The sequence below is a fragment of the Danio rerio genome, chromosome 10, assembly GCF_052040795.2.
Source record: "Danio rerio strain M-AB ecotype USA chromosome 10, GRCz13ab, whole genome shotgun sequence".
Classification (NCBI taxonomy): Eukaryota; Metazoa; Chordata; class Actinopteri; order Cypriniformes; family Danionidae; genus Danio; species Danio rerio.
In genome coordinates, this window is record NC_141030.1 from 8,689,047 (window position 1) to 8,705,916 (window position 16,870).

General features: G+C 35.0%; 2 protein-coding genes across 7 annotated transcripts in view; both read right to left on the reverse strand.

Annotated features, from left to right (window-relative positions):
- csgalnact1a (chondroitin sulfate N-acetylgalactosaminyltransferase 1a) overlaps positions 1–16,067 on the reverse strand; it is a 91,683-nt gene extending 75,616 nt beyond the window's left edge. For all 5 annotated transcript variants that reach the window (XR_015500763.1, XR_015500762.1, XM_087270128.1 and 2 more), the window contains exon 1: positions 15,970–16,067. The gene's annotated coding sequence lies outside the window, so the exon portion shown is untranslated. The remainder of the gene's footprint in view (positions 1–15,969) is intronic.
- LOC147841961 (uncharacterized) overlaps positions 1–16,870 on the reverse strand; it is a 280,011-nt gene that overhangs the window by 245,709 nt on the left and 17,432 nt on the right. The gene's annotated exons all lie outside the window — the stretch shown is intronic.

The window sequence follows — 16,870 nt, forward strand, 5'->3', positions numbered from 1 at the left end:
ACTCTTATAAGTCACTTTAAAAACTAACGTTAACTGAAAATAAAAAAATCTTCTGGCACTAGAGTCAAATTTTATTTACATTATTTGGTGGTTTTATTCAACAAAACTAACAAAACTAGCTTACGCTTAGTATTTAGTGCAAGCATGTGCCACTTTGCCATATGGTCAACGCAGTAAGTGCTATTACATCAATGACGTTACTTGTAGAGCATAACATATCGTAACACAAAATCAGAAACAATGAGATATTACCTATGACATGTTATGCCTTTATGCTTTGTTCTCTCTGTTCACTCATTACTACACCTTACGCAGCGAAAAAGTATGGCATCTTTAGATTGGCTTTGGTCTTGACTAACTGCGGTTGAATGACATTTGTCCTAAGAACACTGTACAAATATGGTGGCGGTATGGACGCATGCTCAGGGCCAGTATGCGATAACTACAGAAAGACCGAACCAAAAGTGAGAAAATAACGCAGTAAACATAAAGATGGAGGTTAGTGGATGATACATGGCAGAATGAATCCACACGTCTAAAAGAGTGGATTAAATACACTTCTTTTCTGAAACTGAGCATCATCGACAACATCTGGACTCTCTTTCTAGAGAAGGAAATAAAGCGAAGCCCTCGACAGCCCTCCTTTCACTGCAGCAAGTTCGCTCTTAATCAAACCACTTCCTGTGTCCACGGGGCAGGAGCGTCTGACATGAGCTTCCTGTGGGTCTCTCATTAAAGCAGACAGCACCAGCTGCAAGTCCACAGCCCCGCAAAGTACAGCTCCCATCATCAAAGACAAGATAAAACAACCAGAAACATAAAAGAACTTCACATTCTTCTTATAAAAGAATGATCTCAAATCCTGATCCTCCGCTTTCCTTTAAACTGTCAGTGCTTATATAAATAATGGATGTGTTGGATTGTGTAACTGAGCAATACCGCAGAATCACAACGACTGGTGTAAAATAATTTATTGGGAGTCTATTCTACACCCGACGCCTGGTGTTTTTTTCATGATTCCTGTATCTGCTGCTCTTTTTGAACATTCAGTTATAAATATATATTTTTTCTGGCTTATAATTTTTTTAAATATATTTTGTGTTGATGATGAGGCTTAATAACATATATATTTTTGAAATCGAAAATATATTTAATTTAAAGGGCACCTATGATTTATGAACTTTTGTATGCTGTTTGGACAGAACTATGTGTAGGTATAGTGTGTCCACAGTCATATTGGAGTGATATAAAGACATAGTCACAGTCATATAAAGAGTGATTTTTTTAATTTCATGTTGTTAAAATAGGATCCAAATCCCTCCCGTTTTTTAGGCCCACCACAACTTGATGTAGGAGTGCAGTTTCCCCACCCACCAAACTGATTGACAGCCACAAATTAGCATGTCTCTGTAATAATGCATATAATCATATCAAAAAGAGAGGACATGCACAAAGCAATTGGGATTAAAAGATCTGTTCAGCTCGCTGTGATCATCAATCATCATCAAATGTGATCAAGAATAAGTTTTACAAGTTTAAAAAGTTTTTAAAACACTGCATATTTGTAATAAAGACATTTCAGTATAAATATAAAAGAAGACGCTTCATTCCCAGTTCATAGACTTGTGGTCACTCATCGTTGCAGAAAGGCTTGAATTAACTCCACAACAACATATATATTAAATAACCTTTGGGAAAGCTCTTACTGTAATAAAAGAGAGATTCATTCTTGTCTGTGACTTTGCTGTTTATCTATGTAAAGGCTACAGCTATGACACCCACGCGGGAACAATGGGTGGGGAGAACTAGCTCATTTGCATTAAAGGCACAGGCAACAAAAGACAATGTCTTAACAGCTCAAGCTTTTCAGACTTAAAAAGGTATAATAAATAATCTGATGGGTGTTTGAAGCTTTAACTTTACACACACATTCTGAAGACACAAAAGACTTATCTTAAATCGAGAAAAAGGGGTAAAATAGGTGCCCTCTTAAAACATTTTTATACATTACACAATATAATTAATGCATTTTAAATATTATAAAGTATATTTCAGGGTCAAGAAAAATTCAAACAAATACTGTATATAAATATTAATGATAAATTATTAAATATAATAGAGAAACAGAATATAGAACTAAAGTTGTTTTACCAAATCCACCAGCGGCTGCTGTGTATGCTTTTTAAGATCTCAAATTTCTCTCGTGAGTGCCATCCGTGCCTGCTCTTCTCATGTAAATCCACCAAAGGCCGCTGTCATCTGACTGAACTGACTGACTGACTGACTGACCGATATCCCACTCACCTATACCCTTTCCTAAACCCAACCGATAGTGTTTAAAAAAGCACCAATTGACCCACCCCCTGCCTTCCCTAAACCCAAGGTTTTTTTTTTGAAAAGCATTTCAGAAAAAGAAAAGCCCTTTGATTTTCACCACGTTTTCAGATTTGACCACATTCTCACCCTGTTTGTTTATGTGTTTATTTTATTTTTTGCCTTCTGTTTTTGTCTTACTCGCTTAATGGAACAGTTCTTAGTCAGACTTAAGCCCATACGTACTTCTGGCTACATAATTTGCGAAATGTACATAGGGATATGTTTTCAGAATGAGCCTATGTTATAACCAGTGCTTCATTTGCGAATAGATCGGGGTAATGGCTACCCGATGATGTAGAGGTGTCGCACACGAAATTTGGGGGGGGGGTAGCAAGGCGGAGCGGAGGGGTAGTGGACTCAAGTGAAGAGGGTTGGGGAGTCGCGGAACAAAGTGATTGTGAACAGTGTAAAGAGAAGGAGGCGGATCGGTAAAATGAGGTGCCAGTGCAGATCTTGGAGGTGCCAGATCCGGATCCAGTGTGTTCTGGCACGAATTAAGCCCTGGTCTCAACCATCGTTGATATAGTATATATATATATTTATATGGGCTTCACCACTGACAGAAGACAGAAAACTGTCTAATTTAGCAAGGTGGGATCTCCAAATAAGAGTCCGCAGCAAATGCACAAGCCAAGTCAAGGCCTGCATGCTGTTTCACTGCTGCATTAAAGGGAAGACACCAGAGAAAGCAATTCCAGGTGTTGCTCATGTTGCGTTCACAGAAAAACACAGGCTGAAGGGAAATAACATGAAAAAGCAGGGAATGTGGAAGCGTTTGCGCAGTGGAGAGAGGGAAAGGACTCTTTGATGTCCTTCTGGGCCTCAGGTGATTCTCATTCCCCTTAATTAAGCTGGATCTCTTCATGTGTGACCCGGATCATACCTACCATATGGCCTGCTTTTAAAATCAACATGAAACACTGTTCACAAGCCATTTTTATGTCTGTTTGTGACACTTTTACAGGGGAAACAGGACGTTAATGAGAAAAAAACAAACATACCAGATTTTAGAGGGAATTAGTGAATTAAGCTAAAATAGTGAAAGTTAAATAATGAACCTTATAGAAAAATTTTTTTTAATAAATTAAAAACAAAACAGGATTCGCATTCCATGTGTTTGAGAAAATAGCATCCCGGGAAAGTGCTGCAAATGACAGATGGTGCAATAGAAACCACTGTAGCTTTTTTGTGAATAAATGGACTTAGAGGATGTAATGTACACGCAATAACAAACAGGATATTCTGTATTCGAATGCGGATGATGGAGAATTTTACGAAACAATTGTTGTAGGTTATGTATCTACATAATTTTTAAGACAAACTTTAGCATTCAAGAACAAATCAAGCAACATTTGAGATAGAGTTCAGTGAGATTTGTCTGCTGTTTAGTCCAGTTCATATTATCTGTACATTAAATGTTTTGTAATGCAGAAATGTATACAGAAACTGACATAATATTATTTTATAAAAAAAAGAGGCAGATATATATGTATGTTTAACAATAATTATAATCAATTCAATTTGTGTTTATTTCTATAGCGCTTTTACTATGTAAATTGTGTCAAAGCAGATTAACAGAATTTTTAGCAAGGTGAAACTGTGTCAGTCCAGTTTTCAGAGTTGTATTCAGTTTAGCTCAGTTCAGTGTGATTTAGTTTTCACTGCTGAAAGTCCAAACACTGAAGAGCAAATCCATCAAGATGTATACATAATAATAATAATAATAATAATAATCATCATCATCATATTATTATTAATAATAATAATCATCATCATAATAATCATAATCATATACATAATAATAAAAATAAAAATAATAATAATAATAATAATAATAATAATAATAATAATAATAATAATAGTGGGGCAGTAGGTTCGTGTGGGTTTCCTCTGGGTGCTCCGGTTTCCCACAGTCCAAAGACATAAAGTACAGGTGAATTGGGTAGGCCAAATTGTCTGTAGTGTATGAGTGTGAATGAGTGTCCATGGAAGTTTCCCAGAGATGGGTTGCAGCTGGAAGGGCATCCGTTGTGTAAAAAACATGCTGGATAAATTGGCGGATCATTCTGCTGTGGTGACCCCAGATTAATAAAGGGTCTAAGCCGAAAATAAATAAATGAATGAAAAAATATGTAACAATAATAATAATAATAAATAAAATAAAAAATAATAATAATAAATACATAAAAAACAAGAAAGTAAAAAAAATAAATGAATACATTTTTAACTTCTCATTTTATTTATTTTTAAAAAATTTTATTGACTACCCAATGACAATGTTACCATCTTAAACATTCTACATATTTTCTACAATACTCTAAATTTCTTTATTTTTTAAACTTGGGTTAAATGTGCAATTTTAAATGAAAATGTTTCAGTCAATGATTTGTGCAAAAAAACTGTATTTTTGCCATATTTTGGTTCACTTATGAATCAATTATTAGTAGGGCCAGACAGAATCTGCTGACATTTTTTGCCATTTCTGCTGAGAATTTAGTTTAAAATCTGCAGATTTATGCGGAATGATTGTCAGAGTATCATAACTAAAAGCTTATTTCATAAAATAAAAAGTAATACACTTTTAACTTTTATTTAATGTTTACAATGCAAATCCAATTAGATCTACTTTATTTGGTAAACAAAGTTTCTAAAAGACAGTAAATAATACTTTATAAACTGTATTGCAAATAAATCATGTATATATATATATATATATATATATATATATATATATATATATATATATATATATATATATATATATATATAATTAATAATAATAATAATAATAATAATAATAATTCAAGAATAATATTAATAAATAATAATAATATAGAATAAATTATTAAAATAAATTATAAAATACTTTTAATTTTTTAAAATACAAAATTTTTTATTGTGCAAAAACATTTTCAATTTTACAATTTGTTTTGTATTTTAGATTAAATAAATGCAGCCCTGCTGAGCAGGAGAAGCTTATTTTAGAACATTTTAAAATCCTATATATTATATATATGTAGAAAGAAAGAAAGAAAGAAAGAAAGAAAGAAAGAAAGGAAGAAAGAAAGAAAAAGAAAAGCCCAGGGTGTAAACACTCAGAGGATATTTGTCAGGTAGGTGGAGGCAAAGGAGTTTGTGACGTCAGTGGAAAAGTAATTCCAAAGAAGCAAGTTATTACTGAATTATGCGCAGTTTGAACAGGGATTTAAGTAAGGAATTCACTTACTTTGATTTAAATTGACTTAAACACAATCCTCCTCCTAAACACGCCCCTTCATACACAACCACCATTCATATGCCTTCTGTAAGCACTTTGAAAACACACCACGTCCTCAAATTAGGACCAAAAAATATGCGCCCCCTCCAAAACAGGGTTTCCAACACCCAGCTGCCTCTTAATTCAAGCCACTTTATATTTACTGTGTCAACCCCAGCCAAAAAAATAAAAAGAACACAGAAAAAGAAATGAACAATACGCCCTCAAAGCTCTCAAAGAAGAGGAAAATTAGAGGACACTTGTCTTCAATCCACGCTGCCTTAGAAAGACAATTTTCATTCAGAGCTCTCTTCCAAACAAGCCACAAGCATTTTAATACAGAGTATAATGTGTTTCCATAGACATAATCACCAATTTGTTTGAACTGCAGATTTGATTTGGTGTATGGAAGAATACGTTGCAAAACAAGTACTTGAATACCACATAGCCACACACTTTGAGCCACAATTGAAGGCCACACATTCATGAAAATGTTCTCAACCCTGAAATCTTGATAAAGCACAAATGTGCTCTTGAGCGGAGCTGTGAGAGCAGAAAAATCTGCCCATTAGTCCATCAAGCACTGTTAAAAATGTCTTGTAAAATCTACAGTAACTTACTGGCAGCAGTTCGCCATTACCTTACTGTAAATCAATTACAGCAAAAATACTGTTTTTACACTTACGGCGCCATTTATCTTGCTGTATATTAGGGATGCACGATATAGCGGCTGCCATATCGTTATCGGCCGTTAAAAGTTATTTTTAAGATTATCGTTACTGATACGATGTCTAAATTAGGCAGATAACGTTAACCCGATAAAGTACGTAATTATACAGAACTGCCTGACTCGCGCATGCGTGGGCGGAACATGTTTAGACCTGTCCAGTGCATTATAATGGATCTCTCCTCACATTGTTTATTCCTTCAAAGTCCGTCTTTTCTTCATGTGGTGTTGCTGTGCGTTAATAACTCACTAAGTAACAATGTTCCTTATCATTATAGATATGTTTGATTGAGTGTCATTGTGTATTTTGCTTTAAATTTTCTCAGGAAAAATATTACATGTGTAAACATAACAGCAGCGATGCACACGTGCTAAACAACTTGTCGGGCTGTTTGTAATGTAATATAATTATTTGTTATTATCAACACGTTGCTTGCCATGTGTTGTTGATGTAACATTGTTTTCAGTTTGAACAGAATATTCATAGGGATTATAACGAGCCCGCGTGTGGGCTGTCACTACACACACACACACACACACACACACACACACACACAAACACACTGATCTGACAGCCTTCACAGCAGCACAGGGGAAAGGTGCGCTGCTCACTGAATCCAGCATATGGGTTTTCAACTCGCCGCAACAGTTCATCTTTATATTATGCTGTGTTTGTCATAAAGTCATCTGTGCTTAATGATCATGTGTTGTTTCAAAATCTGACTCCGAGTGCAAATCTGCGCCTGCAGTTGATTGAAACTCACAGCGGTTTATCATAAACTTTTCATTGATCATTTTCCTGCAATTGACAGCAAGAATGAACACAGGAGCGTTGTCTGATTGACAAGCACTGCAGCTACATGTTTTCAAAAGAATCTATAACGCCAAATACAATGAATCTATGCCGCAATTCTCAAATAATACATTCTTTATTCAGCTTTTCGCTTGTACGGTGACTCTGAACTGTCAAAACACATGACATGACATATTTGTGCATGTGTACATTACTGTAACACGTTTTATTCAAGAACATTTGCGCTGATTTCAGTCTTAGCTCTTTTATTTTAATCTTATTTAATTATATTTAACTTGCTTGTTATTTAAATTCCATTTTGTTATTAAACCTTTTATTTTTATGCAACAGTCAAGTTTCATGTTAATTCGCTATGAAGAAAAGGAAATAATTTATTGTTTGCATGCTGATTTATGTGAAATCGTGAATATAGGTCTATATAATCACCTTGCAATTTTAAAATGATAGCTTTTTTGCTTTGAGTACAGACTATTCAGTTCATAAGAGCAGTTCAATCTTTTATGAAGTTTGCTGTATAAAAATATACCATACCATTTTGAAATATTTATAATTATCAGCCTATATATATCAGCTATCGGCCTCCAAGTCTGAAGAATTATCGGTTATCAATATCGGCCAAAAAATCCATATCGGTGCGTCCCTACTTTATATGTACTTTGTATGTATTTACAGAATTGTATGTGTATTTTTACTGTACAATGCAACACAATGCACTTTTAAAATACAGTGATATACTGCATAAATGTCCAGTAAAATACAGTTCATATTACAGTTTAATAATGTAATGTAATTTACAAAAGTGGTTAACAGCACTAGAGGCATCTAGACACCATTAGATCTGGCATTTTCAAAAATACACAATGGTTAAGCTTAGAACAGCAATTTTCTGCATATTACAACATAAGTAATCTCATATACGAATAACGATACATTTCCTGATGTATAGATTCATATACGCATTGACCACATGGAAATATCTATTTCTTTTTTACATTTTAAGTACAATCTACTCATTTGATGATCATATTTCTCATGTTATTTAAACACTTTTCAAAAACTAGCTGACAAAAAACAATAACTAAAAATTTATCTCTAAATAAAATGCAAAATAGGGCTCAGTGGTTAGTACTGTTGCTTCACAGCAAGAAGGTCGCAGGTTTAAGGTCCCGGCTCAATGCCAATTGGCATTTCTGTGTAGAGTTTGCATGTTCTCCTCGTGTTGGCGTGGGTTTCCTCTGGGTGTTCCAGCTTCCCCACAGTCCACAGATATGCGTTATAGATGAATTGGATAAGCTAAATTGGCCATAGTCTATGTGTATAAATGAGTGTGTATGGGTGTTTCCCATATGGGTGTTTCGGCTGAAAGGGCATCCGCTGTATAAAACTTGTGCTGTTTAGGTTGGCAGTTCATTGTGCTGTGGATGTCCCCGGATGAACAAAGAGACTAAGCCGAATTAAAATAAATGAATAAAAATGCTAAATGTAAACATTTTACTTTTTAAGATATCAACTTTCTCATGATGCCGTCATTAATGTTTCTCTCTACATCACCGTAATGTCGTGTACTATTGTGACTCCACGACATAAAGATAAAGCATATAGTATGAATCTATAGACTTTTTATTTTGTACATACTATATATTTCACCAAGCAGTGTGGTGGCACAGTGGGTAGCGTTGTCACCTAACAGCAAGAAGGTCGCTGGCCAAGCCTCGCTGGGTCAGTTGGCATTTCTGTGTGGAATACTACGGGTGCTCCGGTTTTCCCCTCAAGTCCAAAGACATGCGCTACGGGTGAATTGGGTAAGCTAAATTGTCCATAGTGTATGAGTGTGATTGAGAGTGTGTGGATGTTTCCCAATGATGAGCTGCAGTTTTGCACAGCACTACTATGCACCATTTCCTTCTTGATAAATGTATGCAATAATATCCTGACTTTTACCATCTTTCTTGATTCATTGTTTTCTAGCAGCACTGACTAAAATAAAAACTAATGCACCTGGTATTACAATATGTGGTTACTAATATAATCACAAGTGGACACTAGCGATGTAAACAGAGTTTAAAAAGACTTGAGCCACCAACAGGACTTGATGTCACAAAATCCAACAGCAACTGATAATATCTAATTTAAAATCCTATTATAAAATCTTATTAGCCCAGCAGTCAGTATTGATTAAGATGTTTGGTAAGTTGCAAAATGCAAAATAAACATGTCATAAAAACGTATTTTTGTTTTGTATCCTTAGATCAGAGGTGCCCAAAGTAGGGCCTGTGGGCCAAAGCTGGCCCATGGTAACCTTTGGTTTGGCCCACCATCCTATCTGAAAAGAGAGGTAGAATGATGGGGAGCTGGTTGGGGCAAATGCTTTTGACAGAGATTATAATTTCTAATTTAATGTATATAATTTTGTTTCTTTGTTTAATTGAGGAGCTATAAAAAAGCCCACTGATAAATCAGACATTTATAATGTAAATACTATCACTTGACAATACACAAGACATCGGTGAGCAAATCAAGGCAAAGGCTGGAGCAGCTTGACTAGTGTATTCAGTATTGAGCTCCATTGTGTTATAAATTAGATGTTTTTACTAAGTTGATTTTAAACATAAATGAAATACTGCATCATCTTTAATATGTTTTAAAGCAACTTTTTCAAGTTATTTTTAAATAATAAGCAAACAAATGAGCAAATTTAATGTAATACGGTTTGGTATATTTAACTTCAGCCCACAGCCTTCAATCAAGTTGGGTTTTTGGCTCTTTATTAGAAAACATTTGGGCACCCCGGACAAAGAATGTTTTTAAAATGTGTTTTCTGTTCATTCATAAAAGCAAAAATATAAACATACTCACAACAAGCACATACAGTATATTATGTTAATTATAAATATCAATTTTGCACATGAATGTTTTGTGTAAATATAAATAAGTACTTTTACTGTAAAAAATTTACTAAAAATCTATACTATATATGCTAAAAATGTTAGTAAACGTCACTTTTTTTAAACATTTCAAAATCAAAAGATGTCAAAGGGGATCAAGCTGACAGTGTGAACCACTAAATGTTTTATTATTATTTTTTTTTTATCTGGTACAAATGAACCCTATAGGTCATTTGGTCCAGATCTCGTCTCACTCCTCCAAAGCCATATTTTTTTCTGTTTACAGTAGGTGTGAACAAGTGTAAATGCTCCTTTTGGTGAATTCAGAGGTATTCATATTTTTCTGTGTTGTACCAAAACATACAGATAATGATTAAAACTTTCTGATGAAATGTTCATCCTTTTCATTCACTTGCTTGTTGTTAGCCTTGAAATATGTTCATGTAATAGCACTCAATCACAAACTGAGTAATCCAGGCAAGGGGATCACGAGAACTCAAAAGTAAATGTAGTCATCTGAGTCTAGGACAACTTTGCAACTTGGAACTATCCCATTTTCATCAAACATTACATCTATTTAAACAGTTTACTGAAGAATATTGCAAACTAACACGCAGAGCAATATCCAGCGTGCAATTAAAGTACAGCCTAATTAATCATGATATTGCACAAATAAACGCTAAAGCCAAAAAAACACGAAGACGCTTACATTAATAGACTAATAGCTAAAAATAATATTTACGAGCAGTGCAGTCTAAAGCATCAGCGTGATTTTTAATTTCCTCCTCTGTATAAAAGCTTTGTGGCATGCCTCAATTGACCAAATGCTTCTTTCAGCCCAAAACAGCAGGACCGCTCATTGCCATAGAGATCACATAGTTGAGGACACCTAGTCACCATAGCAATCTCCTCTACAGGATGGCAGAGCTACAGTGACAGCTTGCTTTTAACATGAGACGGACCCCAGATTCTTCTTCTGGAAGCCAGAAGAGAACCACAACACACTGGTCCTGTGGCTCAAAGATCTGAACACCAAGAACGAAAATAAAGCACAAAATATCTAACTTTCACTCATGTATTCACACTCATGTCATTCCATATCTGTATGACTTTCTTCTGAACTAAAGCAAAGACATTTTTAATTATAATTTTGGCTATATCACATTCTGTTATAGGGTCCAAACAACACAATCTCACGGCAATTCGTAACTTTTTAATTTAGTGGCTAATTCGTATGAATTTGTACGATCTAATTCGTACAATTTAGTACGATTTGCTTATCCCCCAATGACGGTTGGGGTTAGAGGTGGGGTCAGGTGCCACGCCTCCTTTTTAAAATCGTACCATTTCGTACGACTGAACTCGTACGAATTCGTACGAATTAGCCACTAAACTGGCAAAACGTAAAATACTTACGTTTTCTCGTGAGATCAGGCTGGGTCCAAAACACCATTAGATTCCTTTGGAAATGTAAACACTGCAGCTGACTCCAGCCTACTCTACATTTTAACCTTCAGAGTGCCATGCTGATCTTTGCACACACAGTTCAGTAATTTACTGAAGTGATGACTACATTCTAAACCAAATTTACTCCAAAAAAAAAAAAAAAGCTGGTAGTGGCAACCACATTAGAAAAAAAAATCTATGCAGTGTGTAGAGAACCAAACCAAAAGATATATAAATTAATTAATCATTTAAAAATTATTATTATTTACCAGAATTTTTTTTCTGAATGTGCACTGAGATCACAGAGAAGAGCTTTGACTCATTTGTGTTGCCAGATCTTGCTAAAGGAAATCGGCCGATAATATCAAGCTATATCAATAATAAACCAAACAAATCAAATTTCGTAATACCATTACTATACACATTTTTTTTAACTCTAATAAAACCATAAACTTCACTGATTTATGACTAAAGCCAAAAAAAAAAAAAAACGTATAACATGTGAACCTGGCATGACCTAAAGACAGCATGGAAGAACCTAAATACAAACAAAACATGACATCTCTAGTCTGTGGTTCAGCTAAAGTTCTAAATAGATAACTAAATAAAATAACAGGTCACTTACTAGACGGTCAGAAAAAAAAGTAATTGCCACCATTTAACTACAGCAAACTAATTATTCAATAATAAATACCACTTACTTATCACCAGCTACTGGTGTAATTTTAAGCATCAAGTTACTTTTCAAAAAGTATTTACTTATTTTGATTGCTTCCATAGACATCAGTGTTTATATCTTAATGATAAACATTAAGCTCAATAATAAAGTCATATTCTGAATTTTTTTTTTTTTTCCTAAAAGCTGCATGGAACGATGTGGTTCGGCTCAGTACAGCTATCTTTTGGGTGCTTTTTTTGGTGCTTTTTGTGTGCTTTCCCACTGCATATCTGGTACTTTTATTAGTACCATAAGTACCTAATGCAACTGAGCCATACCATTACCAAAACTATTACTGATTGGACTGAGAGAATTGACACTATCAGCGTCACTGGATTTGCAACACATGACAGACACCAAACCCACTATGTTTTAGCCACTGCTTAAGAACACCATTCCAATCGGTAGCATCCATTACCTGTGTTGTGGGTTGAATTGTGACGCATGTTTGTTTATGTCAGGCTTACTAAACTGAAACAACTGCTAAACTAAAGTGAAAATGTAAAATCTGAACAGTACTGTACTGCATAGTGGAAAAATTACTTTTTGTAGCAGAAATAACAAGAACATGAGGCTGAAATTATGAAAGACTGAAGCTGTTTAAAAACTAAAACTGATCTATATATGCCCTACCTGACAAAAGTTTTTTCGCCTATCCAAGTTTTAGTAACAGCAAATAATAACATGACTTCTAGTTGATCATTTGGTATCACAAGTGGCTTATATGAAAAGCAAAGCCCTCTAAATTACACTTATTTTTCCAAAATACAATATGATCATACCTTGATTTTTAATTATTTAATTAGGACATTAAGGTCTGACTTTGCTTAGACAAAAATCTTGTCACTTAACAGAAATAATGTACAGTATAGAATATAAAGTCATGGTGCAGTGGAAAAAGAATTAACATTGTGCATGACTCCCATGAGCTTGGACAACTGCATTCATACATCTCTGTGATGACTCAAATAACTTATTAATAAAATCATATGGAATGGCAAAGAAAGCGTTCCTGCAGGACTCCCAGGACTCCCTTTTTTATTTATCTTCAATCTCTCCTCCTTCATTTTACCCCAGACATGGTCAATAATGTTCATGTCTGGTGACTGGGCTGGCCAACCCTGGAGCACCTAGACCTTTGCTGCTTTCAGTAACTTTGGTGTGGAGGCTGAAGTATGAGAAGGAGCTCTATCCTGCTGAAGAATTTGCCCTCTCCTATAGTTTGCAATGTAATGGGCAGCACAAATGTCTTGATACCTCAGGCTGTTAATAAGGCCATCCACTTTGCAGATCTCTCACATGCCCCCATACTGAATATAACCCTAAACCATGATTTTTCCATCACCAAACTTGACAGAATTCTATGGGTCCATGCGGGTTCCAACAGGTCTTTTGGAGTATTTGTGATGATTGGGGTGCAGTATAACAGACGATTCATCAGAAATATCTACCTTCTGCCACTTTTCCAAATGATCAACTAGAAGTCAAGTTATTATTTGTTGCTATAACAAAAGGAATCAACAAGATTTTTGTCAGGTAGTGTAGTTTTCAGTGTGAATGCAAAATCTGAATGTCCACTTTGATCGTATTTGTGAAAGAACTATTAGATATAGTCGAGTTATTGTCATTTAAGAATAATCGCTGATTCGGCCTACATAATATCAGCTTGATTATGTTACAATATACATGAATTGTAAATCACAATGAATGCTGGGATGCAAGATTCAGGCAATTTATCTTGCATGGACAAAAACATTAGGTGAAAAAGCTTCATTTCAGCCTTCTAGGTAGTAGTTTCAAACCATCCAGTTGAAATGCAGTGTTAATAGTACTTATTATGTACTATTCTTTTTAAGTATGCTTTGATAATGCTAATATCGCCCAAATCCCACACTTTAACCTTCAATCTCCATTTAGATTAGAAGATTTAGATAAGCCTCTGGAAATGCCTGTATGTATTGTCAGGGAATTAGCACTGATTTGTTTCAGTGCTGCATACTGCACAACAAACACCTATAGACTGCTGCGAACACTCCAGATGCTCCAAAACCAGGACAAGAAATTGTTGTTCAGATTAATAAGCTTCAGTTTGTGCATGAAACAAAGTGGGTATTAGTGTAAGAGAAGAAACGATGAAATAATCAGAGAGCATAAGTTTAATAAGGCATTACCTTTCCAAACTCATCAGTAAGGCAAAATGAAGTGGGGGCTGAAATTCAAATTGGGTTTTTATTTAAAGCTCCCCTTGTCCGAAAGAAGTCCAAGGTCTAGACGGCCAGCAGGTGAATTCAGCCAGTGTTTTCAGAATAAAGATTAAAAGAATAAAATAACTACTTAAACTAGCATTGCATCCTACGCTTTGAGCAATACCCATCATCCTGTTAGCGCAGAGGAAGCAGATTCAGTTTGGCAGACAGCCCAACTGTTAAAAAGTAAAACGGTGTTTATCTGTAGGAATTCCTGAGAAGCTTTGAAGAATGTTTTAATTTGCACTTCCTTCTTCAGACCAAATGATATAATCAAAGGTTAAAACAGTAAGGAAGAATATTTGTGTACTTTGAAATGTGATAAAATCAATATTATTTTATCTTTTTTTAAGCGTAGGTACTTATTAATCAATTCCTCTGTACACAAACTCGAAGGTTTGATGTCAGTGAGAGTTTATTTTATTTTTAAAAATAAAATAATTATTATTTTTATTAAAAGGATACATTTAATTGATCTGTATACAAATTAATCAAAAAGAAAAAAAAATTGAACTGTTTCAACAATCATGCTTCTTAATCACTAAATCTTTGGGTGACACTGAAAACTGGAATAATGCTGCTAAAATTCAGCGTTGACTTTTAGAAATACATTTTATTTTCAATTACAATAATTGTATTACTAAAAAATACTAAATATTGTAATAATTTTGAAATCTCATAATATATAAGTAATTTCTTCTAACAAACAAGTGGAGCGTTCTAAAACATATTATAAATCTTACAAACCTCAAACTTTTGAACAGTAGCATGTGGATAACTCATAGATAACTTTCTGAGATGTCTGAAAGCATCTTGACAGATGTTCAAGCCTTCCTTCTTACAGCTCGCGGATACAAACTGACTTATTTATATAAGCTTGCAGGTAATATTTGAAAGTCTGTAGTCACACACTTGGCTACAAAAAGTTATTTCCCCTGTTATTGGCCTGGAAGAAAGAAACAGTTCATTTAACACACTACTGATCTTACTGTAGAGCAACATTTTGTTGCACGATATGGGGTAAGCTGTCTAAATGAACCAAAAGGACTTTGTAGCTAAATTAAAACAATTATAAATCACAGATTTATGCATGAAACCGAAAACTGTGAAAGATTAAGCAGACTACACTCAAATGTCAAATGAGTAAACACCATGTGACTGATTCATTTCAGTTGACATTTTTAGCAAAGAAAAAAAACTGAATGATGACTGTTTATGTTCACTTTGTTTACATGTAATAACATTATTTAACATTACATTTTAAATTTGAACCCCCCAAAATAATAATTTAACACCAAAAGGTGTTGGAAAACATTTAAGCCATTTATAAAGAATTTAACTTTTAAATCATTTAAATACGTCCCTTTTTACAACTTCCTCGTCTGACAGCTATATTCAATAACTACTCATAACAGTATTCAAGCATGACTAAAAGGATGACTAGTTGGACCACCACTGCTCTACTCTGCATCTGGTGCCATGAATGAGATGAATGTCTTACCATCATCCCGGAGAAGAAGAGATGCCGCGCGTGTTTCAGTGGTCAGACAGTCCTCCAGAGCAGCGCGCTGTGTGCTGGATCAGCATGCGGCGTAGAGTGAGCGGAGAAGCGGTGAACCACTCTGTGTTTCTTTCCCGGCGAAACCGGATCCTCCGGTCCACCCCACCCCTCATCAGCCTCCGCCTCTAGCGCGCGCATAAAGGGAGCGTTGTTACCTGCAGAATCCGACACACTCCTGACGCCCCGCACGCTCCTCTGGGAGGAGAAACTTATTTATTTGCAGCATTTGTTCCGTCGGGCGACAGTTGGTCCTCTTTGACTCTCTTAGTAGCCTGTATAAAATATTGTCATGCAGTCTTTTAAATGAAGCTGTTTATAAAACCACCCGCAATTAATTCAAAATTACTTACACAGGAAAACGCTGACAGTTGCCTACAACAACCTACAAATACACACACCTCTTTTTTTTTCTTCAGTAGCATAGTTCTTTGTGGTAATTGATGTGCTATTTAGCACAGCTAAGTGGTCTCTCGGTTATTTAGCTCGTAATCATATGTATTTGTTCTTCTTTAGTGGTTCTTTGGAGTGGTGCTACAGCAGCACTTATATGATTACAAGCCAAAGAACCAAGTTTTGTGCTATTTAGCATAAAATATTTTGTGTGTCACATGCTGATTTGAAGTGATATGGACTAATTAAATTTTGGACTCGGTTATCCAATTAGTTTATTGCATTTCTCTACTAATGAAAATAAATCAATATGTGCATGTCAAAGGAAATATTATGAATGGAGCTGACTTTTTTTGTTCGAGAGTTTTCATAGGTGCAAAACAAAGTTATGGATGCATACATTTGGGGGAATTTGTCCTGGAAAAAGGAGTTTCCTCTCAGATCTGCAACA